Source organism: Pseudorasbora parva, chromosome 7, assembly GCF_024679245.1.
Source record: "Pseudorasbora parva isolate DD20220531a chromosome 7, ASM2467924v1, whole genome shotgun sequence".
NCBI lineage: Eukaryota > Metazoa > Chordata > Actinopteri > Cypriniformes > Gobionidae > Pseudorasbora > Pseudorasbora parva.
This window is the reverse complement of record NC_090178.1, coordinates 25,044,692-25,069,965: the sequence shown is the minus strand read 5'-3', so window position 1 is coordinate 25,069,965 and position 25,274 is coordinate 25,044,692. Positions and strand designations below refer to the sequence as shown.

Genomic DNA, 25,274 nt, shown 5'->3' with positions numbered 1-25,274 from the left:
GTAAACAACACAAATGTATAGTGAATCGAAAGTTATACAGAGATAATGCAATGATGTACTGTGTGTGTGTGTGTGTGTGTGTGTGTGTGTGTGTGTGTGTGTGTGTGTGTGTGTGTGTGTGTGTGTGTGTGTGTGTGTGTGCTCGTGACTCTTTAGCCCCACCCACTGCCTCCACAAGCTTGGCTGTTTTCGAAAATAATCGGTACTTTTTTTTTTATAAATATGATAACATTTATAAAGACTCTTCGGAGATATGAAGGATCCAGCAATACGGATTGGCAGAAACTGTGTGTGTTATGTACCCTTTAAAGGTGCACTATGCAACTTTACGTCCACTGGAGGGCGCCTATTCAAAACAAATGTGTAGTTTGATGACACAAAGTTTGAGCGCAGCATCTTGGGACATGTGGTCTTCACCTCACAGTCAATCATGTTCATGCATGCGGTTATTAATGTTACTGTAGTGTGAAGCAAAGCAGGACCGAGTGTTGTGGAGCTGAGCACAGCCGCTGGAGCGATTGTTATACAAATACCGCCTTGCGAGTCCCAGGACTTTTATTTTGACGGGATGGGATGGGACACATTCGCCGGGCACCTGCAGTATCTCCGCTCTTCCGGTTATGATTATGAGGTAATGCAGCTCTGTTAATCATATTAGATACATTTAAGTGTGTTGAAAATGATGTTATGACATTACTCCGTGTGTTCACTTGTTCACACCGCTAAGAGTAAAGCGCTTCTGCCAAATAAAACACGACACCGAGGGTAGCCCAGATATGACGCAATTGATAGGCGACTTCCTCAAACGCTATGCTAAAATGTCCCGGTCCTTAGTTAAAATAGCAATTTTCTCACAATTTACAAATAGTTGGAAACATTTGGGATATTGTAGGTACTCAACTGACCAAAATATATAACACTGGCCTATGGGTTTTTGGATATTTTACTGCAAAAATACTACATAGTGCACCTTTAAAGATTATGAGGGCACATTAATTAAAAAATAAAAATGATGTGCACTGCCAGGATAAATAATATATAACAAATTCTGCAATATTCCATTAAAAAAAAGAGTTGTCCATTTTGATTTCACCGTCATTTTAACTTCCATCGGACATTCCTTATATTCATGGAAATATGTAATGGTCCTTTCACTTATCTTTGTTTATGGGCTTTTCTCTGAAAATATAGGTATCCAATTAATTACAATTATTTTTAATTAGTTAATTATAATTAATTAGTTAAATATAATTTACACAACTGTGCAAAGGTATTGATGGTACATGCAAAAGTGGATGTGTATAGTTGTTTGTATGTGTGAAGATGTGTGTGTTCCTTACACGCTCAGCTGTGATTCCTCAGGAGATTTCTGGTCCATTCACACATTGTACACATCCTTCCTGCCTTCCTTAAATAGACAGGTAAAAGCAACAGCAGAGAGCGAGAGCTGATAAGAACAGAATGAAAGAGTGCAGTGTGAAATCGGAGCCATTGCGTGTTACTAGCATTGTGTTTTATCATATATTTGCTCTTTAATATCGACATTTTATTTGCTGTCTACATTAACTGGTTCCTGATATAACATGGAAAATAATTGAATTGTTTTGACCCCACGGTACAGCTAATATATGCTGTACATTGGGGTAAAAAAGGCTAACCTCACTAATAAAAATGCTTCTGCGCATTTTTCTGACTTATTTTTCATTAGAAAATATATTATTAGGGTAAAATATGAGTTTAAAGGGTTAATTCAAAAATTAATTAATTACTACCGGTACACCTCATGTCTTTTCAAACCCGAAAGAATGTTCTTCATCTTCAGAACTTTATTAGTGCTGTTCATTGATTTGAGTACATTTTTTGACTTTTGGGTATAAAGTGTTTTAATTCTACATTATATAGTATAAAACATTAGCCTAGAAATCTAGACGCACCCTAGCAGGAGCAAATTTAATCTGCCCGCAAGTGTCGTCTAGGAACTCTTAATACCCTTCTGAGCTGTATTCCTCACAATCTGGACGGGCCAATCACATCATGTATAGAGTCAGCGGGCGGGGCCATAATGACGACGGCCGAGTTGTGTTTGCGTGCTTCTAGTAAACACAGAAACTGGCGAACGGCGGCCTTTCGAATCAGCTTTGACCGCGATTCTGGAAGAGCCCAGCTAACACAGTTACGTTGTGGCAACGTCTGTGGCACGTTGTATTCCTACTATGGCAACGTCGGATGGCGACGTGCTCGCAACATTGTAACAACGTAGAATTGTAAGACGCGACAGGGCTGTAGCAACGTTGTTGCGCGACATTCAGCAACTTCGAGACGACATTCTGACAACTTATTTTTTTTATGCTAGCTATAGATATTCCCCATTTAGCATGTTTTGTTGTTCATTTTAATGTCAGACATTATACTTTTATATGGGCCTATTGTTTACTTTGTCCTATGGTCCTAACAGTAAATTAATTATTAACACTTGCAACACATTTTTGAAGAGTAAAAAATATATACAAGGTTAACTAATTAAACTTTATTAAAACAGCATGTGGTAATCAAACATACAGGCCTATATAGGCCTACTCATACATTTTGTACAAATAAATAAAATATAATACGCCAAATATTTAGTTTAAATATAATACATTACACATAAAAAAATACATTAACATTAACAAATCCATCCAAAGAGCACGAGTCCGAAACCAGGTAGACAATCCGGGACCAGAGCGGGTGGTACTGCAGTCACTAGACAAACTGGACAGAGAACAAAGCAAATCGGAGCTTCACATGACAGGAATAGACAGAGAGTGAGTAAGCGTGAGCCGACATGAGAAAATCTAGCAAAGAAACAATACAACTACATAGCAGACAAATCAATGAAAAGAATAAACGGTGCGCAGCGAACGAGCGGCAGCTAAAACATTTGAGGTTAGATCGAACCCTGTTCCTGACATATCGCATCAGTACTCCAATCCCTTCTCAGTAGCCACTGCTTGAGACAGTTATTTTTAAGCATCTATCAAATCTCAAGTAAATGATGCACTTTATTTTTAACGGAGTGTTTATTTACACCGTGTACACTTTGCATAATAATGCCTGGTTGCCAAACAAGATTAGAACAAAATATACGTAGATGTGTATATGTCTTCAGTGGCGCGGTCAGTAAAGTGTGAACGGTTCAGGATATTTTTGACGCAATCTATATACCCTGGTCGGATTCCGCCTTTTGCAGAGCTCTCCCTTTTCTTATCACATTCACATATCACCTCGGAAAGGCATTTATTTTAAATAAAAAGTAAGAAAATTTACTAAAAGTGGAAATAAAGTGCTTAATGAGATATTTAATAATAATAAAAATATTTACTAAGTGGGTTAGGGGTAGGGGAATTGAGAGGTTTTATTATCCCATTAAGGCAGCATAATAGCTGCATTAAGCATTATATTTTAATAAATATAAATAATTTACACCCTTTTCTGTTAGTGCATCCTGTTAAACAATACTAAGGTGCAAATAGTATGTATCTGTCCTATAAACAGCATCTATAGACATTTTGCAAAGAGCTGTTATGGTGTAAATACATTATCACCATTTTCACTTAGTAAATAGCATCTATTAGCAAAATAGCAACGCTGCCTTATTTTAATTTTAGGTCTTTAAAAGAACATTATCTACAGAATACACCGAAAATCATGGAGAGAAAAGTGGAGAGTGACAGCATGTGCACTGCCCATCCCTGAATACTTACTTTAATTTATAATGAGAAGAGATCCAATGAACCCTCTTGTAAATGTGGGGTAACTGGTCGCTGTAAAACAAAATAGTGAACTTAATGTCATATTAATACCTGCTGTACAGAACAATAAAGCAATATTAACATGTTTTGTTTATGTATAAAGTATTCATTCATTTATTTATAGCTGGTCCTTGTAAAAATGTTATTTAGTTACTCAAATCTAATTGGCCAAGAAGCCACATGTTTTGGAACAATCACATATAATACTTTGCCAAATCCTTACATTAGCCCTTCTCCTAACCAGGCCTGGTGCATGCTTAAGGGTCTCTGCAACATGGCTTTCAGCATCCATACTGGTGGACCCAGGCTGAGATTTCATTATTGCCTCTAAAATGTTTACAATACAAGTAAAGTTTTGATATTGGTTATTAGATAGATAATCTATTAGATAGATTATTAAAAGGACAGTAATATATGCAAAGACTTTTAATTCGTTTTTTTACTTAGTAGAACTCGATAAACATATAGTTCTTCGAGTTTCCTCTTCCCCTTTCTTCCTTTGACACTGTAATGTGCCCACACTTCAGAGGGAGCAATTTGTCGCATCATTCGCCGCACTGTTTCCCCATAGTTCGGTCCTCCAAGTGCAGAAAGATATTTAACCTGAATTTAAATTAAAAGCTAATCATATGCATATACACATTATAGTTCAGCTGTATTTTGTAAAATATAATGTCAGATTCTTAACCATCTTTCTTTGGAGTTCCTCATCCACCCTCAGCTTCTCTTCAAAGGAAAGAAAGTCAGATAACTGACCAAGAGCTGGAATAGGGTTTTCTGGCCCTGTATCTTCCTCTCTTGTCTGCAGTAGTCGACGAAACAGCAGAGAATGCTCTTCCTGCTTTGCTATTATTTTGTCCAGCTTCATTAGGACATTTAGCTGGAAGTCTGTTATATAATTTTAGTTTGTAAGAACATGCAGAAAAGGTTGATTTAGTTTGTAAGAACTGCTGAAAAAGATTTAAAATATAAAACAATATTACTTACTATTGTTATTCGAAGTACAGTTTTGCCCTTCTGCATTAAAGTCATCTAAAAGGAAAGCTATTTTTTTTATACAAATATACAATGTTACTCTAGTCTAAATGAATGCTAATTTACATGACCCCAGCTGATGAATTATTATTATATGAATGTGAATTAGAATTAGTATCTTCTGAAGAAAAACGATACTTAAATACTTATATTTAACTTTTCAACTGTTTTTCTAAAGACTTTTTTCCCCTAAACATCTCCGTGTACTACAGAAGAAATACAATTTTGTATTTTTAGGGGAATTATCCATTTAAACATTACTTACATGACTGATTTTGTCTTCTATTATCTGGGCAATGTCCATTGCCACCGACTGCCCTGGTTGCTGATTCTAGACACACACACACACACACACACACACACATACACACACACACACACACACACACACACACACACACACACACACACACACACACACACACACACACACACAAAATAGGCAATTAAAGGGATAGTTGAACATTCGGACATCATTTAATTACCCTTAGTTGTTCTAAACTTGTATAAGTTTCTTTCTTTTGATAAACACACAAGAAGATATTCTCACACTATATTCTTAGTATTTCTTGTTTTGGTTACATTCTTCAGAATATAATTTTTTTGTTCATCAAACTCGCCGGTTTGGTTAACAACTTAAGGTGAATATGTTATTACAGATTTTTCATTTGTGGGTTAACTATCCCTTTAACTTAGATGTGAAACCACCAGTGTTAATCAGGTTGCAAAGTGACATGCTTTTGCATTTTACAAAGATGTAACATACTATATTGGTGTTGATCAGCATTTGAATTATGTCCATGACTCCACTCTTGCATTCTTGGTGCTACAAAAATAAAAATTATATAATTTTATTACTGTTAAAAAAATGTAAGAATCCCCTATGTCTGTGATTCTTTTAAAAGTAATGTAATACATTATGTATTGTAATACAGAAAATTACCAGAACTAATTTACTGATATTTCTCAAAAGTTCCTGTAGACATGATCTCAAGATGGTAAAATATCATTTTCCAGAAAAGGCTTTATTTGTCTTACCTTCAAATTGATGAGCCATAAGTGTATGTTCTCCATGGCCGTTCCAATTTGGTGTGCTGCAGAAATCTAAAAGGAATATTATATTTGTGTTAAAAACAATAACCCAGTTATACATTTAATGGTTACAGTCTACTAGCTGTCAAATAGAAATTGTATAGGCCTACCATTACAAAAAATATATATATATTTGAAGAAAGAAAGAAACACTATGAACTAACAAGAAAAAGCAATATTTTTAGTAACTAACGTTAGCAAATAAAAATAAATACTGAAACAAATGTATTAATGCTTATAATTTATGTCAATACATAACTAATACATTAACTAATGTTAGCTAATTAAAAGTTAGTTAGTTATTGTAAACTGTTACCAAAAGAAGAAAGAAAGAAACATTGGAAACATTACCTAAATGCTGTGGCATCATCAAAGGTGAGTTATCTGTATGTATAGTTGCACTGTAGCTCCCTGGCATCTCTGGATCAGTGACATACAGTATTAGTAAATTACGGGCCTTTTTTATAAGTGTTGAATAGTGTATATCTGTATCGGTTTATGCTTACCAAAAAATTCAGCTCTTGGCAAGCTCTCAGGACCTTCCCATGTTCGTGATGGCTCAGGTGCTGAAAATAATATCCAAAATCATATTGGTAATATTACTATTATCTGCTGCCTTAGACAAGTGACAACTATGTAAGGTTGTCAAAAAAAAAAAAAAAAATACAGATAAGTTCTCACTTGGTTTTATTGTTCTTGGTGGAGAGGGCAGAGTTGGTCTTTTTGCTGGTGTAATGGTGTTGATATTACCTAAAAAAAAATGTTTACTGAATTTAATTGCATATGAGAATGATTTCTGAAGGAGCATGACACTGAAGACTGAAGTGATGATGCTAAAAAATCAGCTTTGACAATATATTTAAAATGTATACACACATTTTAAATGTATTGTCAAAGCTGATTTCTCAGCAGCATCACTTCAGTCTTCAGTGTCATGATCCTTCAGAAATCATTCTCATAGGCAATACAATTAAAAAATATTCACCACTTAAAAATAGTTAAGTTCTCACTTGGTTTCATTGGTCTTGGTGGATAGGGCAGAGTTGGTTTTTTTGCTGGTGGTATGGTGCTGATATTACCTAAAACAAGTTATTTTATTTTAATCTGTGCTATTTTAATTACTTTATTAACTAAAAAGAAATGTGTACTCATACATACTGTCTTCCACATCTGTGATATCACTGTCTGACTCTAAAAGATGTAGTGGTGGTCTCTTCAGTCTGGTTGGCCTTTGCTCAAAAGTGGAATCGGAGAGTTCAGGACATGAAGAGGTTTGAGCTTTTCTCATGAGCTTATGAGCTGTCATGTAGTCAACTAAATAAATACATCAATCTGTGAGTTGATATGAAAATTACAACAATTTATAAAATACACTGTCCGGCCCCCCAAAAATTGCTGCAATGATCATTTTGTTTCTACCATTTCAATTTCTGTATTCGCTGTGGTGCTCATCACATCACCAAATACTTACTTAAAGACTTAAGGCTATTCATTTTCAAACATCGTATATTTTATTTTGGACTAAATTGCATGCCCTAAATATTGTTTGAATTATGTTATGATTCTTTGTTGTTTGGTCACACACTTTACAATAAGGCTCAATTATTTTACATTAGTTCATTAACAAAGTGATAATGAAAAATACTTCTAAAGCATTTATTAAAATAAAGTGTACGATTTAATGACTTACCTGATGATTTAAACACTCTACAGATTTGTAGCCTATTCCACTTTTGTTTATCTGGTATGGTTGATTTTTTCACTAGGCTTTGTACATTATTGAGTGGCCAGTAACAATAGATATTCTGGGGAAAGAAAGAAAGAAAGAAAGAAAGAAAGAAAGAAAGAAAGAAAGAAAGAAAGAAAGAAAGAAAGAAAGAAAGAAAGAAAGAAAGAAAGAAAGAAAGAAAGAAAGAAAGAAAGAAAGAAAGAAAGAATATTTTGTATTTTAAAATACAAAATCTACAAAAAAAACCTTGATACAAAATATGTCAAACACATCTACACATTAAGCATATAAACTTCTTTTGATAGAGTACTAGACAATGGATTAGAAATCTAACAATACTTTTACACTGTCTGTAAGTCTATGCCCCTTACCTTGTCTAATTCTTCTTTCCATACATCGGGAATTACAGCTACACTGTGATCTGAGGTAAATTCCACAACAGAAAACATTCTGAAAGACAAGTCACATGAGTTCTTAAAAAAAAGTGTGATATAATAATACAATTTTTTAAAAAGTTACTTACACATAATCGGTACACATAATACGTTTCCAGAAATTTGCTGATGTCTACTTTTGATTGTGAAGGATAGTCAAATAGACTACTCTTTGATTCTGATCGATCTTGATTGCTCTTTTACTTTGATTGACTTTTTCTTTTGGGATCATTTGTAGAACAGTGTTCTTTTGGCACACGTATGCTCCAATTATTGATGAGTCACAGGGTTCCATAAAGAGGGGAGATGGTTGCAGAAAAACTCGGCACAGATATTCATTCTCTGTTTTATCGATGACCTCGCAACATTTTCCATCTTCCAAAATAATGCAATTGTCTGGCTGCTTTGAAGAAATGACATTACTTCTTAGAATACTTTGTGAAGTTGTGCCTTCCTGGATTTCTTTGATCCTTTTCACAATCTGTACAAGAGGGCTCTTTCCTGAGCGTACCATTCTCTTCAACTGCTGCATGTAACTCTCAAATGGGAAGGCGCTGCATTCATCCAGACAGCCAAAAGTCATTGCATCAGAAGCAAGATGAAGCATTGAATGTACGTTGTACACCATGAATGATGGTCCATACAGCTCCCTGCCCTTAGCTACAAAATACTGTAGCAACTTGTGTGCATATGATGCATGGTGACTGACCAAGGAGGGGGAGAGTAATATGCTTATTGCAACACTTAAAGTTAGGAAGTGCTCATACAAGTCTTGACGCAGAACTCCTGGTAAAACCAGCTTTCCAGTATAAACCAGGAATTGTCTAAGCTCTGTAGCCTTCCACCTTTCCAGGTGTCGCAGACTTCGTGGTTTTCTAGCAAAGCATGAAGGAATGCATCCCTGAAGATCAAGAAGCCTTGCGCTCACTATGTCTGCCTGACCAATGGACATCATAGTTTGTCTACTTCGTCCCTTTTCCCCTCTTGTCCAAATGGTCAACAATTTCTTCATAACACCAAGACATGCCTGGTGCATATAGTCAATGGGAAATTGGCCAATCATATCAATTGGTAAATCAGTCAAAGGTGTACTTCCATGATGGTGTTCTGGTTGATTTTGAGCTCTAAATGAATTATCGGTTCTTAATTGAAACCCATCAACCTCTTGATATGTCATCCTTTTTTCCCAGAATCCTTTTTGTTCACACTTGTCGCAACCATAATATGCAGAAAATTGCTTGGTTCTTTTCACCATTGCTTTGGCTGGTGCATCACATACAATACACCTCAGCTTGACTCGAATTATCCTTCCCTCAAATGTAAGACCACTTTCTAGTAATTGATTAATTTCTGTAACAGCATCCTCTAGAAATGCAAGATCTGAGGGTCTTTGAGATCCTAATGTCAGTGTTACAGGAAATACTATCACTGGTTCAAGATGAATGGAACACAGCACAGGCCACATTGACAATGATGAACTTTTGAAGAGTGGAAGTCCATCAATATTGAAAGAAATCTCCAGGGAATCAATTCTAGAAGTCACCTCAGAAGGATATCTCTTCAAAGTTTTTTCAATTTCTTTAGGCAATGATAGATGGATGTACTGCATTCCAGATTTATTCTGGATATCAACTGCTCGTGCAGTCTTCAAAAGTGTGCGTGCAGTAGCAGGCAATGTCTGATGTCCCTGTGAACGCAAGACTTTTAAAAGGTCATCTAAAGCACATTGTCGGATATGATGTTTGTTGGCCCATGGAATGAGGTCCTCTCTCAAAGAATTTGTTTCTCCAACCTCTTCAGTGAGTGACAAATATGTGTCATGATCTGGAGTATGTTCATCTATGCTGAGTGTGTCCTCTTGATTTAAGGATGTATTTTCACTCTCACTTAAAGAACAATCTGTGCTACACTCTGAAATTGAACTAGCAGAGGATGAACACTGTTGTAAGGCGTCTTGAAGTATAGAATTTGTGTTTTTGGCCAGATTTTGGTGACGATTAGAAATAATATGTTTGGCTGCTCTCCAGCGTCTCATATATTCTCTCCTGCAAACTCGTCTTTTGTTTTCCATTCTTAAAGATAAGACATTGATGTTGATAATTAAATTTGAATTGCATTATATGATACCCAAAAAATATTTAAAATAATGTATGCTTACCCAAATATGAAAATAGTCTGAGTGAGAAATGAAAAACAATATTAGAATAAATGCTTTATTTACTTTAAATTTGTTTTATACAAGCAAACATTTTACACCTAAAAATAGAAAATCAGAAAGTTCTAAAGCTAAATTGTACAGGGTGTCTACAGATATGAACAAGTTAAATGTAAGACTTTTTATGACCTTTTTTAATACCTTATGTGAAATTTAAGACCAAACGTGATGGAAATACGCATTATATTAATACATATGTAATGTGTATTTCCCAAGCATAGCATTTAACTGTTAACTGTAGTGGATATTATGTTTTAGTGAATTTTTTCTGACACCATACGTATCACAGTTTTAAGTCTGGGTGTCCTGTTAGGAGTACATGCAGGGATTTTCAGAGGTTTCACCATGACCACTCCCTCTTCAGTCTCTTAATGAATTATCAAATTTTACATTCTTATGGAAATATGATTATATTTTGCAATTAGCATTTAAATAGGACTAATTTTCAAATAGTTGTTGTTGATTAATATCTCAGGAAATTGTTATGGGGTTTCAAAATCAGAATATGACTTACTAAACTTACTTATGTTACTAAACAGGACCTTGATTTCATACGTCCATTGTAGTGCACATCAGAGCAACTTAAAAGCTGTTTTACACACATTGCACAAAGTAAAATAGTATTTCAAATTATTGTGTTTTTCATAACATAGTTGAGATGTTAATTGATGTCCACTACAGTGCAATGTAAAAATAAAAGCCAGATTTTAATGTTCCAAAAACTGTAGTCCTACTTGTAAAAACAACCCGAACTGCCAGTATGTCCAATGCATTTACCAAAAGTAAGCCATTTAATTTTTAATTTTAAATGTATTAAAATTAAAATACATAAAATACCCCTCCCCCGCGGCCCCGCCCCTCAAATACGTCCCTGATTCAAACGTGCAGAGCGGCCTATTAGAGGTTATTGTTCAGCAGTGTATTTGATATCTTACCAAATTAAAAGCAAGAGATGCGATAAGTTATATCGGTCAAAAAAAAAAAGAAAAGAAAAAGGTATTACGACATTTCTGCCCCCCCCTCACTTCTGAAAAGATGGCTATGTACGCCTCTGCAGAAATACACTATCCATTATCTATTGCTGAATGTAATAAAATCAGAAGAATAATTATCGTGATATTATATGCTGCCATTTGTGTAAACTGGTATGAACCCATTTAAACCATGATTTAAAATCATAGACCGTAAAAAAATAGTTTAAACTGAATGAGGCGGGTCTGTAGCTGGATTGCACCGCACTTTCTCTCTCTGATGACGACGCTAACATTAGAGCGGGGAGAAATCTGTGGTTTGTCCAATGACAACAGTCACTGTGTCCGTCAGACTGGATTCATTTTCTCTGCAACCTGACCAACAATATTTAAAACTCGTTTAAACTAAATCTTAAGACATTTTAAGGCCTTAAGTAAAACCCTATTTGACTATTTTTAGGGACTCGCGGCCACCCTGTTACATTATTTGTATCTTTATATATAAATATAAGTATAAAGTATACTGTCGTATTTGATTAACACTGGCAGTGGTCAGTTAACTGCTTTTGTCTTTCTTTCCCCCCCCACAAAAAAACAAAACAAAACCGTTTGCCTGCCTTTAATGGAGAGGGTAAGGCGTAAGGCTACAGATTTCCTGTTAGAGGGGCTTTTATGTGCTAGATTAAACTATGTGAGTAACCTACGTTTCCAAAAAAGGAATAATAATAAGAAATTAACGTGCAAGTATACGATTAGCTGTCTGTTCAAGAAGTGCAGAAATGTAAATTGTTCATCATTAAAATCATTACGACTAATACATTTTGTTATAATGTAGCCTAAAAACAAATATTTGTCGTTTACCTGACCAGAAGATGCTGAACACTTTTCTTAAGGATCCGAATAAATCTGGTAACGTTAAAAGAAATGGCGTTAGAATCTATACTCTAATCCATAACCTACAGAAGATCGCAACTTCATGAATAATAAGATAATTTAGGCTATCCGTTCATTTTTTTTGCAGTTTGTAGAAATAAAAAATGAATGTCACATTAGACACATATATATATAGGCTATTTGAATATTTACGTACTATCAGCTAAAGTAGGCTAACTTAAATTAAAAACAATACTCACATATCCGCGTATCTAGTTATCAACGTACTCTTTGAAGAATGAGACGGTTCAACTGTCATTTAAAATTTAAAAGGCTGAGGACGCGCTTGGACAGTGACGAGTAGCCTACAGGTCGTCCAGTGGTTGTCCAGATACCTTGGCACAACCTTAAGTAAATGGCCTGGACGGTGGTTCAACGTCAACGTTGTGACAATGCTGTAACAACCTTCACCACACAACGTAGTTATAGCAACCTTTTGGCCATGTTGTGTCAACGTTGTTAGAAGGTTGAGTACGTTGTGTCAACGTTGTGTGTTTGCTGGGAGTTAAGCTTTTCTCTGAGAAAAGAACAAAGAACGGCACTGAAGTCATTCTTAAAAAGGGAAGATGTGCTCGGAGTTTAGCCGACTGGATACGGCGAATGTTTAATCAGTCAGCGAGCTCTGTTTCACCTTCGTTGCTCTGGTTGGTGTAGCGCTATCCTATCGCGTGCAGAGGGAGTTTGAAAGACAACCGTTTATCCCGCCCCTCAGATTGAGCCCTGTCTATGGTGAGTTTCCAGACCAAACATCTTGATGTGGGTCTGGCTTGTCAGGCTAATAAAACATCTGAGTGCTGCCCTCTTAGGGTGCTTTCACATCTCTAGTTTGGTTTATTTGGTCCGAACCAAGGGCAAACAATTATACATTGTTGCAATTTTCAGCTTTTTTGGTTTCTTTTTTTACACCACACTGATTGCTTTGGTCCGAACCAGTTGAAACAAACCAAAATTTACGTGTGGGAAAATTCCAACAGAAGAAGAAAAGCCAGCAAACTGTAACACTATGGAGAGATGACTGCTCGTTCTGTTTTTTTCCCTGGCCATAATCTACTACATTGTGTGTATTTATACCACAGTATGCAAACAATACATTTCTATAATGAAGCGTGGATCTGACTTGAAAACAACGTTCTAATGCACTGCAAACGGCGAGCGCGCATCGCTCATCACTTCAAGCGGAGCCGTGCATTAATTATTCTTAACTCTGACATGCTCATATTCCGAAAATATTGCCAACGCCAATTTATCAGGTAATAAAGTCATGCACATAATGTTAGCAGCTGACTACGGCAGCTGGATTAGTCCAAAAATGATCAGTACTTTTGCAGTTGGTTCTGTTCGAGGTCAGATCACGTTCTCACCACAAACAAACCGCTCCAGAGTTTGTTTGAAAGCATACCGAGACCACCTCTTCAAGGAGGTCTCGGTACGCTTGTTTGCTCCGCTTTTGGTGCACACCTGAGTGTGATTGCTGCTTTCACGCTTGACCAAACGAACCGCACCAAAGAGGAAACAAACTCGAGAACGATTCAACCGAACTAAATGAGGCAGGTGTGAAAGCACCCTTAAGGTTGAACTATGTAGCCTGGATGCCAGCCGAACTTAGACCCGCCCATCATGTTAGGTAAGTACTCTGTGTATCATTAAATTATTTTATTTTTTACAACACCGGCAAAGATCGTATATTCTAGCCTGATTTCAGCGCGCGTGCAGACAGGGTTGCCAAGTTTTTACAACAAAACCCGCCAACTACTAGCCCTAAACAATAGCTTCTCGGGGGGTTCTCCGGGGGAAAAATGGCGTTTGGGGGGTAAAATGTGTTTGTGATAATGTTCGTTTTGGAAGGAAGGAAAAGGACAAGGGGGTCGGTTTGACTGCTGACGCTATCTTTATTCAAAACAAAACTCAGTCTCTGCACACTGCTTTGCCAGTGTGTATTTCTCTCAGTCACTTCCGGGTTCCGGTCAAACGTTCCGCTTCCGGGTCAACGTGTCTCACAACTCAATGTCCGTGGGTGTGTGTGTGTCGCGTCAGCAGTCCCTCTCTCTCTCCTCGGTCTCCGGTTCCACCGATGTCTTATACCCTCTCCGCGCTCATTACTGTAACGAGAGACAGGTGTTATTAATCTGCTTCCAACCCACTCACTTACCGCTCGCCCCGCGGCTCTCTCTCCCGCTGCAGACCTCGCTGAACCACGCCCCCCTTGCCACAGTGTTATTTTGGCAAGGTTGCCTGCTAAAATTCGCACTCATGGGTCTATATATCACATAATAGTCGCTTCAGCCCGCGGACATAGAAAACAACCCGCGGAAAAAACGCGGACTTGGCATTACAGTGCAGTTGAACTCTTGACATTTGACAATAAGTTGCTTCGTTGCTCTGATTGGTTGTAGGTCTATTCAATTGATGTCTTTCCTGGTTCGGTTGAAACACGCCCCATAATCACAGCACAATGGAGCAGTTTCAGACTCGTATTCTGACTAGAATTGAGTATGACCACATCAGGGTATTAACTATGGCTAGTGCAGTTGAATTTTCCTATTGGACATTTTTGGTCATTGTGACATATGTTGGTGCTTCAAATGGCTCACTAACCACATCCCTGGGCCGAACTCACCATGCCCTTCGCATTGGCTCAGCCCTTGGTATAAAAACATCTTGTTCCATCAAAACCACTGAGTTGGAATTACGAGTATTGACGCTCAGCCCCGCCCTCAGTTCGTCCCCTCTGTCTCCGTTGGGCTCTGCCAGAACTTTTCCAGAATTTTCACATTTTGACAGTTGGTTAGGCTCTGAACTTGGGTTGAGTTACCCTTTAACACTTTCAAGGCCCTGAAAGGTAGTAAAGACATAATTTAAACCATCCATGTGACTACAGTGGTTCAATCTTAATTTTATGAAGTGATGAAAATAATAAATACATTTCTTGCAACCTGTTGATGTGCAGCACTTCCAGAACGCCGATTGCCATTGACCGACACTTCGCGGGAGTAGGCCTGTCACGATAACAAATTGCTGGACAATGAATTGGCCAAGAAACTATTGCGATAAATGATAATATTGTCGTTCTGAGACCATTTTCATCTAAAATAATGATAATGGCATAAAAATGCAGGTACACCTTTTCAAAGATCAATAAAGTTTAATTTCTAAAGACTATTTAACACTAAAAATGGAAAACATTTCAAATAACCACAATAAATGAAAAAAACAACCAAAAACAATAAAAGCATGGACTCTCAGTCTGTTTAAAAAAAATGCATTTATATAAGTACCAAAAACAATAAATAAAATGGATGAAAACTGCAACGGATGATTGTGTTTTAGGTGCATATTAGGGGCAGCACGGTTCACAAAACCCACGGTTCGGTTCGTATCACGGTTTTAGGGCCACGGTTTCCCATTCTGTACGGTTCTTTTTTTTTCTTTTTTTTTATCCAGAAATGTACCTAAGCACATGATATATTAATTATCCACAATTTAGGATACAGTATTCAAAAAAATTGTTATATCATAGCCTAAACATGCACAAACTGAACTTGACCATCTCTGAGGAAAGAGATACTTTGATGCAACAAGAGAGAAGACATTGATGACATGCTTTTCATTTATTTGGCAAAAAAGGAGAATGTGTATTGCTATCTCAGGAACTTATGTGCCTTTTTAGCACAAAAGATTGAACTGAAGAATTAACTTGCGTTTATTAAACTTCAATGTAGCTTTAAGCCTCGTTTATAAACGACGTGTCCACTCGAGCGCGAGGGTGCGCGCGGCAAAAATGACGCCGACGCGGAGTGCGTGAAAACCCATTCCGCTTGGCGTTGTGCACGTCAAATTTCGTAACTTTGCGTGTGGCTCCGCAACCGAAGAGCCACGAGTTCCAGATGAATCTGCTGGCCAAGAATGACGTCTCATCACGGCGCACCCGATCTGCGCGTCGAGTATAAACACCTCCCCAAACGGACGAGGCGGGCACAGTCAACGAGAGAGACAAGGAAAACAATAAATCATGCAAATGGAAATTATCGCGGCCGGAAAAATTATCGAGCTCATTTTTTTTATCGTGCGATTAATTGATTTGTCGACTATCGCGACAGGCCTACACGTGAGCACCACAACGCATGCGCACAAGTCATTCTGCCATAGAACTAGGAAACACCGCACTGTTTACACTGCCTCAACAGCATTAAGAGTCTGACACTTAAACAAAACTCGTTATTTTGTTTGTTCTTTGCGCACAAAAAGCATTCGCTTCATTAAGGTTGAAGCTCTGAAGTCACGTGGACTATTTTAACAATGTCTTTACTACCATTCTGGACCTTGAAAGTGTTAATTAAATTGCCATCTATGGAGGGGTCAGAGAGCTCTCGGATTTCATCAAAAATATCTTCATTTGATGTACAAAGGTCTTACGAGTTTGAAACAACATGAGGGAGAGGAATTAACGACAATTTTTATCTTTGGGTGAATTAACCTTATAAGATTGTCTTGGTTTTCCTGATGATCATGTTCTCCAGCATGATTTCAGATGATCTGAGCTTCTTGAGCAAATGATCTGAAGCCAAAGGATCAATGGCACAATTTGTTTGACTAAAAATAGTGCAGAATATGATTTTGATAGCATTTAAACATTTTAAATATTATGTAACTATTTATATTTTCAGGTTTAAGTCATATTTTGAGTCATTTTAAGTTTTCAATGTGGTCAGATAGCTCAGTATTTGGGTCCCATTGTATAACATAAAAAGGCCATTTTATCTACATTTAATAGCATGTAGAGTTGCATGAGACAGCATGCATTAAATCCATCCTCCTCCAGTCTCACACATTTGCTCGACCCTTAACAGCCCTAAATACCTGGAAAAAGCTGCTGTCAAATCAATACTTAATTTTCACGCCCCTTTCACTCTGTCATGCATCCCTAGGGAACATCTTAGCTTGGACTTGTTTATTAGATGCAAGGAAGCGTGCAGAAGCCTTGGTTGGTTGATCAACCTGTTGCCAGTGCACAAGGTCGTGAGGCTGTGTGTGTGTGTGTGTGTGTGTGTGTGTGTGTGTGTGTGTGTGTGTGTGTGTGTGTGTGTGTGTGTGAGAGAGAGAAAGGGAGAGTTTATTCAGGGAAAAGTGTGTATAAGAGGACTAAGTTAGAAATTCAGCTATGATAAGAATTGTTTCTTGAGCACTAAATCAGCATAGAATGATTTCTGAAGGATCATGTGACACTGAAAACTGGAGTAATTGCCATTACAGGAATAAATTACATTTTGCAATTTAGGTGAAGAGGGAATAGAAAATGTATTTTGCTCATTATTAAAACAATGCGAGTCAATTGAACGTCCCCACCATGTTAGAAAAAAACAAACCTGTGTTTATGTGTAATCCATCTCTAAGACATATATAAGGGGTGATCCAGTGTGCTGCCGGACCCTAATCCCACTCCTGCCACAATAACGCTTTTACAGCACTCTCACGGGAGCAATAATCATCAGTACATAGAAAAAAACTAAGAGAGAGCGAGGGGGAAAAGGAAAGGAAACAAGAGAAGAGATGGACAGGGTCAATGAAAGCGAGAGGGGGCAATAGTGCACTGAATTAAAAGGACCTTCAAATGGCCATTAATGTTATAAGCTTAATGTATCTGTGTGTGTGTGTAACTGCATGCATGTAGGTGAGGCTGTATGTGTTTCCATTTTTTCCTTGGCCTCAGCGTATGTAATTGGGTTTTCAGGGGTGTAATGGTGTATGTCAGTGTGTAATCAAGTATGTGTGTGTGTGCCACTTGGTGTGTAATTGGGCTTATCTGTGTGTGTGTGTTTGTGTGTGTGTGTTTCATTAAGTGAGATACATTACTGTTTTTGTAACATTTGCCTTGTGTTGTTTGTTTTTGTAGTATTTTTGTTTTGTGGCTTTATAAAACAGTTTGGTTGGTAACCATAAAGGAATATGGCAAGCCATTTTAACATTTATTCATTAGCTGGTTATGATTTATAGATATCTAGAATTCAGTTTTCACTAGATGAAATTATAATCCTTGATATCAGGAATTTACATTTTTACAAGTAATAATGGTAATTCTGTAGTTTGTTACGTGTGGCTTCTTTACACAGCATAGCTAAAGGGTTAGTTCACCCAAAAATGAAAATTAGCCCATGATTACGGATCGCGTGTCAAACTACCAAACTGCTGAAATCATGTGACATTGGTGATCCAAATCATGAATCGATAAACTGATTCATAACGTTCGAAACTTTGTTTTTAAATCGGCCCGTCGCTATATAAGTTTTTATTTAAAAATAAATAAATTGTGCACAAAACTATTCTTGTCGCTTCATAAATAATTGTAGAGCCACTGTAGTGAGATGGACATTGTAACAACGTCTTAAATTCCTTTTATGGGTCTTGAGAGAGGAAGTGATATTGGTGTCAATGAAGGTCTGTCTGAGCCATCGGATTTCAAGGTCTTACGGGTGCTGAACGACATTAGGTTAAATTGTTATTTTTACATTCTCTATTTTTTTTTAAATACCCTTCAAAATTATGTATGATTTGTTGGAATAAGAAGTCGATAGACTCAACAAAGTTAATTTTGAGAAAAATCGAGTTCCAAAACAAAATAACCTAGCAACCATACCTTAAAATCCCTGGTAATAACATTAAATTTGACACACCAAGTCAAAACTAAATATCTATAGGAAAAATACACATTCAACTTTTTACCCCCATGATACCACAATTGATTAATATTAATAACACATAATACCTTCTATACCGCACTGATCTATGGAAACTCACCATTGACAACTCAATCCGAGGGGCGGGATAAACGGTTGTCTTTCAAACTCCCTCTGCACGCGATTGGATAGCGCTACAACCAACCAGACCAACGAAGGTGAAACAGAGCTTGTTGATAGATTAAACATTCGCCGTATTTGGTCGGCAAAACGCCGAACACATCTTCCCTTTTTAAGAATGACTTCAGTGCCGTTCTTTGTTCTTTTCTCAGAGAAAAGCTTAACTCCAAGTCTTCCAGAGTCGCGGTCAAAGCTGATTCGAAAGACAGCCGTTCGCCAGTTTCTGTGTTTACTAGAAGCACGCAAACGCAACTCGGCTGTCGTCATTATGGCCCCGCCCACCGACTCTATACACGATGTGATTGGCCCGGCAAGAGTTAGGCGAATACAGCTGAGAAGGGTATTGAGAGTTGCTAGACGACACTCGCGGGCAGATTAGATTTGCTGCCGCTAGGGTGCGTCTAGATTTCTAGGCTAGTTACACCTCAGATCACACAGAGATTGTTCGCTGTCTGAGGCATCTTTGGGCACGCACTTCGGATCTGTCAGTCAGTGTGAGTAAGAACGTTTTTCATGGACAAGGGAAAGGTACTCCTCTCAGAAAAGTACAAATAAAGATACTTTTAGATGTTAAATTGATATTTGGAGCATTGGAATTGCTAGACAAGGGCTAAACAGATTTTTTATGTGCACCTCAACAAAATCTGCATTTTTCACTTGTTTTAGGCTACTGTAGATCATAATTAGCCTGCGTGCATTCCGATTAAGCGATGGCTGCAACATAATCAATAACATAGATTTAAAATGTGGCAATGTCTTTAAATAAGTTTGGTTTTAGTTATTTGATGCTATAAAAAAGGGGGTGTGACGTCAGTTGTTGACAGCTTCTCTGAGCGAAATACTGAGGCACCAACAGACTTTTTGGGATCTTCCAGAGGAGTTTGGAGCTTTAACTTTAATTTCTACATTTCCATAACTGTTTATTTCACACAGACATTAGGTTCTGCAGTAAACTGTACTAATGGATTCTGCGGGAGTGTGGGCAGGGCCTTGATACCGCGGCCCGCAGCTCTACTTTCACTAATCAGCGAAAGAGGTCAGCGCCATATTGGGACATTAGAAGATCATTTTCTATAATGAAAGAGAGTGAAGGTGCGTCATCCATTTTTTTTAGTCTATAGGGACACACCAAACCAATGCCAAAGAGCTTGTGCTGTCAAAGCCGACTGTGTTGTCGCCTGCGTCAGGGGAAAAAATGGTGATTGAACACACCGAAACAATTACAGGCGTCTTTAAACTAGCATGTGTGTTCTGCGCCTGCTGTAAAAGAGATTTTTAAGCAGATATATTCGTCATTTAAAAAGAAAAAGCGAAACTAAGACTGCGGGTATTCAAACCATAAACAAGGCAGTGCTTGCTTACCTTTTTGAATATCAATCATGCTTATCACGTTCTTTATTCAACTCCGCGTATGTTATTATGAAAATATCCGCGGAGTGTTGCTCAGGTAAGATGACGTAAAATTAGAACAGCTTTCTGTCTGTGCCGTCATGACTTCTGCTTTGGTTTTGACATCCCTTTTGCTCTTGTTCTCGTGCACTGACTCGGTTGCTAAACTGATCAATCAGAGTTCTTTCTCTCATTGACAGCCTGCTACTTCTACATGTTGAATCAGCCAGAAAAAAAAAACAAAAAAACACAGGCGGCGTCCAACTAGAGCCAACGGTGCGGAACACCGGCCAGACGTCGCCCAAAAGCTGACCGTCTGCTTGTGTGTCACTGTACCTGGCTTAGCCAAACCACGCTACCTTTACCTAGTATAGCTAGTTTGAGCTATGCCAGCCACACTATTTTTATAGCTTGTTTCTGTATCTCAACTCTTCTGTATGTTATTTGTGCCCAAGGAATTTTAGGAGAATGATACTTATACACACACACACACACACACACACACACACACGGAAAAAAACTCCCAAGTAATTCAGCTATGAATGGGTGACCTCTGAGCAATAAAGTTCCTCTTGTAAAAGCGACACAGATCAGGTTCTCATATTACCAGCTGGTGTTGGAGGTGTGTGTGTGTGTGTTGTTGATGTATTTATTGACTTATGTGTGTGTTTACAGAGGTTGATTGTGGTTTATTTGCTGTGTGTTTCTGTATGGGGTGAGTGTAGGTCTCACGGTGAATGATAAAGTGTGGCGTGTGTGCGATTGGTTTGGCCAGAGGGTTCAGATCATTAGACTGCTTGACTTAGACAAAGTGCTCCGAATATAGGGTCACACACACAACACTGCACATACAGTGGCATTAATCATCTGCAAATCTGTGTTTGTCCAGGACAAAGCTCCTTTAAGAGACGGGCCACATGGCGGCCATCTTGGTAGCAGCTATTCTATGTCCGAAGTTAATTTATTGTCTATTTGAAAGACAGAAAGAACAAAATCTCCATAAATCTCTGTTTCAGGAGCGATATCTGACACTGATGGTGTCATAAATTTAGCTTCTTTAGCGTAAATCACGCTAGCTGGCTGGTCCAGCGGTGCAAAATCTCTATCAAAGTGGTCCATCTCATCCTCCCTGCTTTCTCTGTTCTTCTATGAAAATATTCCTGAAGCATTTTTGTGTCAAACTAGTTTTACCCTTTGAACTTGTGTGTGAACTCACCGCCCTTCCTCTTGTGGTTAAAGTCACCATGATATCAAAATTTGTTTTTTTTCTAATCTCTTATGTAATGATTTATCCATGCACATCATAATTTGCTTCTAAAATTCACATGGCCTTGTAATCTTTAATCAAAATAACTTCTCCTTCCTTTTACAATGACTTCTCTGGTGATGTGTTTACTGACACGAGGGCGGGACTTTTTGCCCATTGGGAATAAATTGGATTCTTGGTTTGATCCTTATCTCATGTGAGTGACAGGTTGTCCCGCCCTCACGTCCCCCTACTTTTTTTTTTCTTGTTCAAGAAGCCTCAGATATAAGTTTCAACAGGGCAAAAATACCATCGCCAATTCAAGCTGTGAGTCTTGTTCGTGTTTCAGGATCAGAAAAAAATATCTCATTGCGCGTGTGTGCATGTTATATGTGGCTTGTATTTGAGATTTTTCAAGTGAGTCACTTCATCCAACACCAGCGGTAAATTAGGGAATCGAAACAAGAGGAAGTAATTACATTAGAATCACAGATGACTGTGCATTTGTGGCGGTACATTCAACTGCGAATGTGTGCACGCATTTGTGCGCGGATGTGTTTGTGTAACTGCGTGACAGACAGAAGGCTCGAAGATGACTGTGTATTCAGACGTCAGAGCCGTTTTGCTCGGTGTTTATAAAAGGATCAGGGAGAGGTAAAGAGAGGATGCTAAATAGATGGAGGAGAAATGAAAAGAAGAAGAGCAGGAGGGAGATTTTGAGCGTGTGAGAGAATGCTGATGGAGTTAATGGAGCTCAGAAAGCCTATTAGCTCGGCATGGTGTCCATCATGACTTGGATCAATAACTGCTAATCTAGCCATGAGTCTGTTCGTCATACTCACTGTTCACATGCTCGTATATAACATCAGCTCTGATAGTCATGTCACAGACACAAAGGAGAGGACTCACTTAGGAGGCTGGAAATACATAATCCTAAAAAAATGTTTAAAAAAAACAATCGCAGGCAGAGCGAGACAAGATGGTTGGGGAAAGCGAGAAGTGAAATTCTGACCTTCATGACCGCGTAAAGTCAGCAGCCTCAACAAAAGGCCTCTAGTAAAGATCTCTCTTAATTTTTTCTGATGTCTGACATATGTTTTAACATCTAGGCTCATAGTGTTCATTTTTAGACATGTGTTGTTGTTGTTGCTGTTGTAGTTTTTAGAAATTACCTTTACATTAGTTAATATGTCAGAGCTGTGCCACTGTAGCCTGGCTCTGCCCTCCTACGTACTTCCGCTCAATTTTCATTTTCCTTCAGTACTACGTCTGGGACTGCTGTGTATTCTTAGGTTTTCTCCGAACAAAAATTTACCTGTCCAATCAGCGAACAGAGGGAGTGGCTGAGAACGATGACGTTGATGTTGAGCGCTAGTTTGAGTTGTAGTTCAGGAATGGCAGCGGAGAAAGATGCAAACAAAACCATTAATTCCATTGTAGCACCGCTGCCGAATATCCAGAAGTTAAAGCCGGAGCAATAACAGTCTTTGCTGGGGTTTGTTGGTGGCCCTCCTCCCCAACAGGGTGAATTCGGGAAAAGTTAGATTTTCCAGCTCGCTCTGTTAGTGGTGAAGGAAATGGCTGAAGCCCTATTCAGACTGTAAATGTTTTTCGGAAGGTATCGTCAACATTTACAGGGGCTAGTCACTTATTTTATTGCCGTCCGTCTCCCACCACCCGCGTAAAAATCCCCGGCGGATTTACCTCCTGCTTTTGACAAACACCAAGGTCGTGTGGTGATTTAATAGCTGTCCGAATCCACATATCTGAGTTTTCAAGAATATATCACTTCAAAATTCACTGTTTAAAATCATTTTTGACCACTATTTGACCACTCGCTGTTACTTGTATTTCTTTAAAATGTTGGCAAGTATTTACAAGAGCAATATATTTCATCACCACTCAAACAAATAAAAATAAAAGCACTTAAACATTTGAATTAGTCCGTTATTTATAGCAGCATCTATTATCATACCAAGCCATTTTATTTACAATATACAATCATGTTACGGACCTGTCATGAAGGGCGCATTCCCGATCACAAAACTCTCCTCCACCGTGAAGTGAATAAATCACAATCTGCATGCAAGAGTTTTATAGCTTGGATGCCAGCCGAACCTAGCCCCGCCCACAACATTTTTGGGTCGGGCAGTTCGGTCTGGCCTTGCTCCATAGAGGAGTAATTATCCCCGAACAGAAAATGTTTGGACCAATGAAATCATCAGGGCGGGCTTTAGACGATGACGGACAGATGATAAACAGTAACGTAATCAGGCACGTCATCAAAGGGGCTTGGATTATATTTACTCGAATCCTAAACGGAGAGCTTGTTTGTATATGCATTCAACTTCCTAATTTCTCTCAAAGATGATGATCATGTTGGGTAAGTACTCTGTGTATCAATAAATTCTTTTATTTTTTTACAACACCTGCTAAGATCGTTTATTCCAGCGCGTGTGCAGAAAGGGTTGCCAAGTTTTTACAACAAAATCCGCCAACAACTAGCCCAAAACAATAGCTTCTCGGGGGGTTCTCCGGGGGGAAAATGGTATTTTGGGGGGGGGGGGGGGTAAAATGTGTGTTATTTTGGCAAGGTTGCCTGCTAAAATTCACACTCATGGGTCTATATATCACATAATAGTTGCTTCAACCCTTGGACATATAAAACAACCGCAGAAAAAAACACGGACTTGGCAACACAGTGCAGTTGAGCTTCGTTGCTCTGATTGGTTGTAGGTCTATCCAATTGATGTCTTTCCTGGTTGGGTTGAAATACACCCCATAATCACAGCCCAATGGAGCAGTTTCAGACTCATATTCTGACTAGAATTGAGTATGACCACGTCAGGCTACGAGTTTTAGGTTTTATCCTATGGTTTTATCACTGAGGTGGCCTGCACAAGAGCACATTTATGTGTGAAACGGTCGAAGGGCACATGAACATACGTCAGGACCAAACGTTAGCGACTGGTTATGGCAGATCCAGAGTGGCTCAGGGCAGATCCAATAGTTTTAAACTTCAACAGAGTACCCGCCTTCCCGGAAATAAATGTTTGTTAATGGAGAGTGGCCAGACTCTATGTACAAATGACATGTACAAGAGTCTGGTAAGACCAGGTTAGTGCAAGTGAGGATGTGCGTTTAAAATTACATACAAGGAGCGGGATCTCTTTCCCTTCACTTTCCTGTTAAATACCCACTGTACAGTAATCTAATCTAATCTTACATATTATTGTCAGATTACAATAAAATGTGAGAGAGGATTTGCAGCTGTGTGGATTTTAACAAAACTCGAAACACTGAGAACAATATGAAACAAAACAACCGCTATACACATGGCGAGAACTGACAATGAACAGAAAGAAACCCAGAGTTTAAATGCACAGAAAAACCAAGCAACAAAATGAACAACAGGTGCAAATGATAAACCATGAGAAACCAACTTACTGAAACACAGGAAACTGAACTAAACATGTGCAAAACCCACCCAAAAAAAAACAAGAAACACATATATTATATTATATTATATTATATTATATTATATTATATTATATTATATTATATTATATTATATTATATTATATTATA

General features: G+C 38.1%; 1 protein-coding gene and 1 long non-coding RNA gene across 2 annotated transcripts in view; one reads left to right on the top strand and one right to left on the bottom strand.

The window, feature by feature from the left end:
• Positions 1–25,274, top strand: part of kcnn3 (potassium intermediate/small conductance calcium-activated channel, subfamily N, member 3) — a 114,707-nt gene that overhangs the window by 9,971 nt on the left and 79,462 nt on the right. The window lies entirely within an intron of this gene.
• On the bottom strand, positions 5,091–5,922 carry LOC137083745 (uncharacterized). The gene is made up of 3 exons (XR_010906587.1): positions 5,865–5,922; positions 5,593–5,652; positions 5,091–5,157 (listed from the first exon to the last, which is right to left on the bottom strand). It is a non-coding gene; the product is annotated as an uncharacterized lncRNA (long non-coding RNA).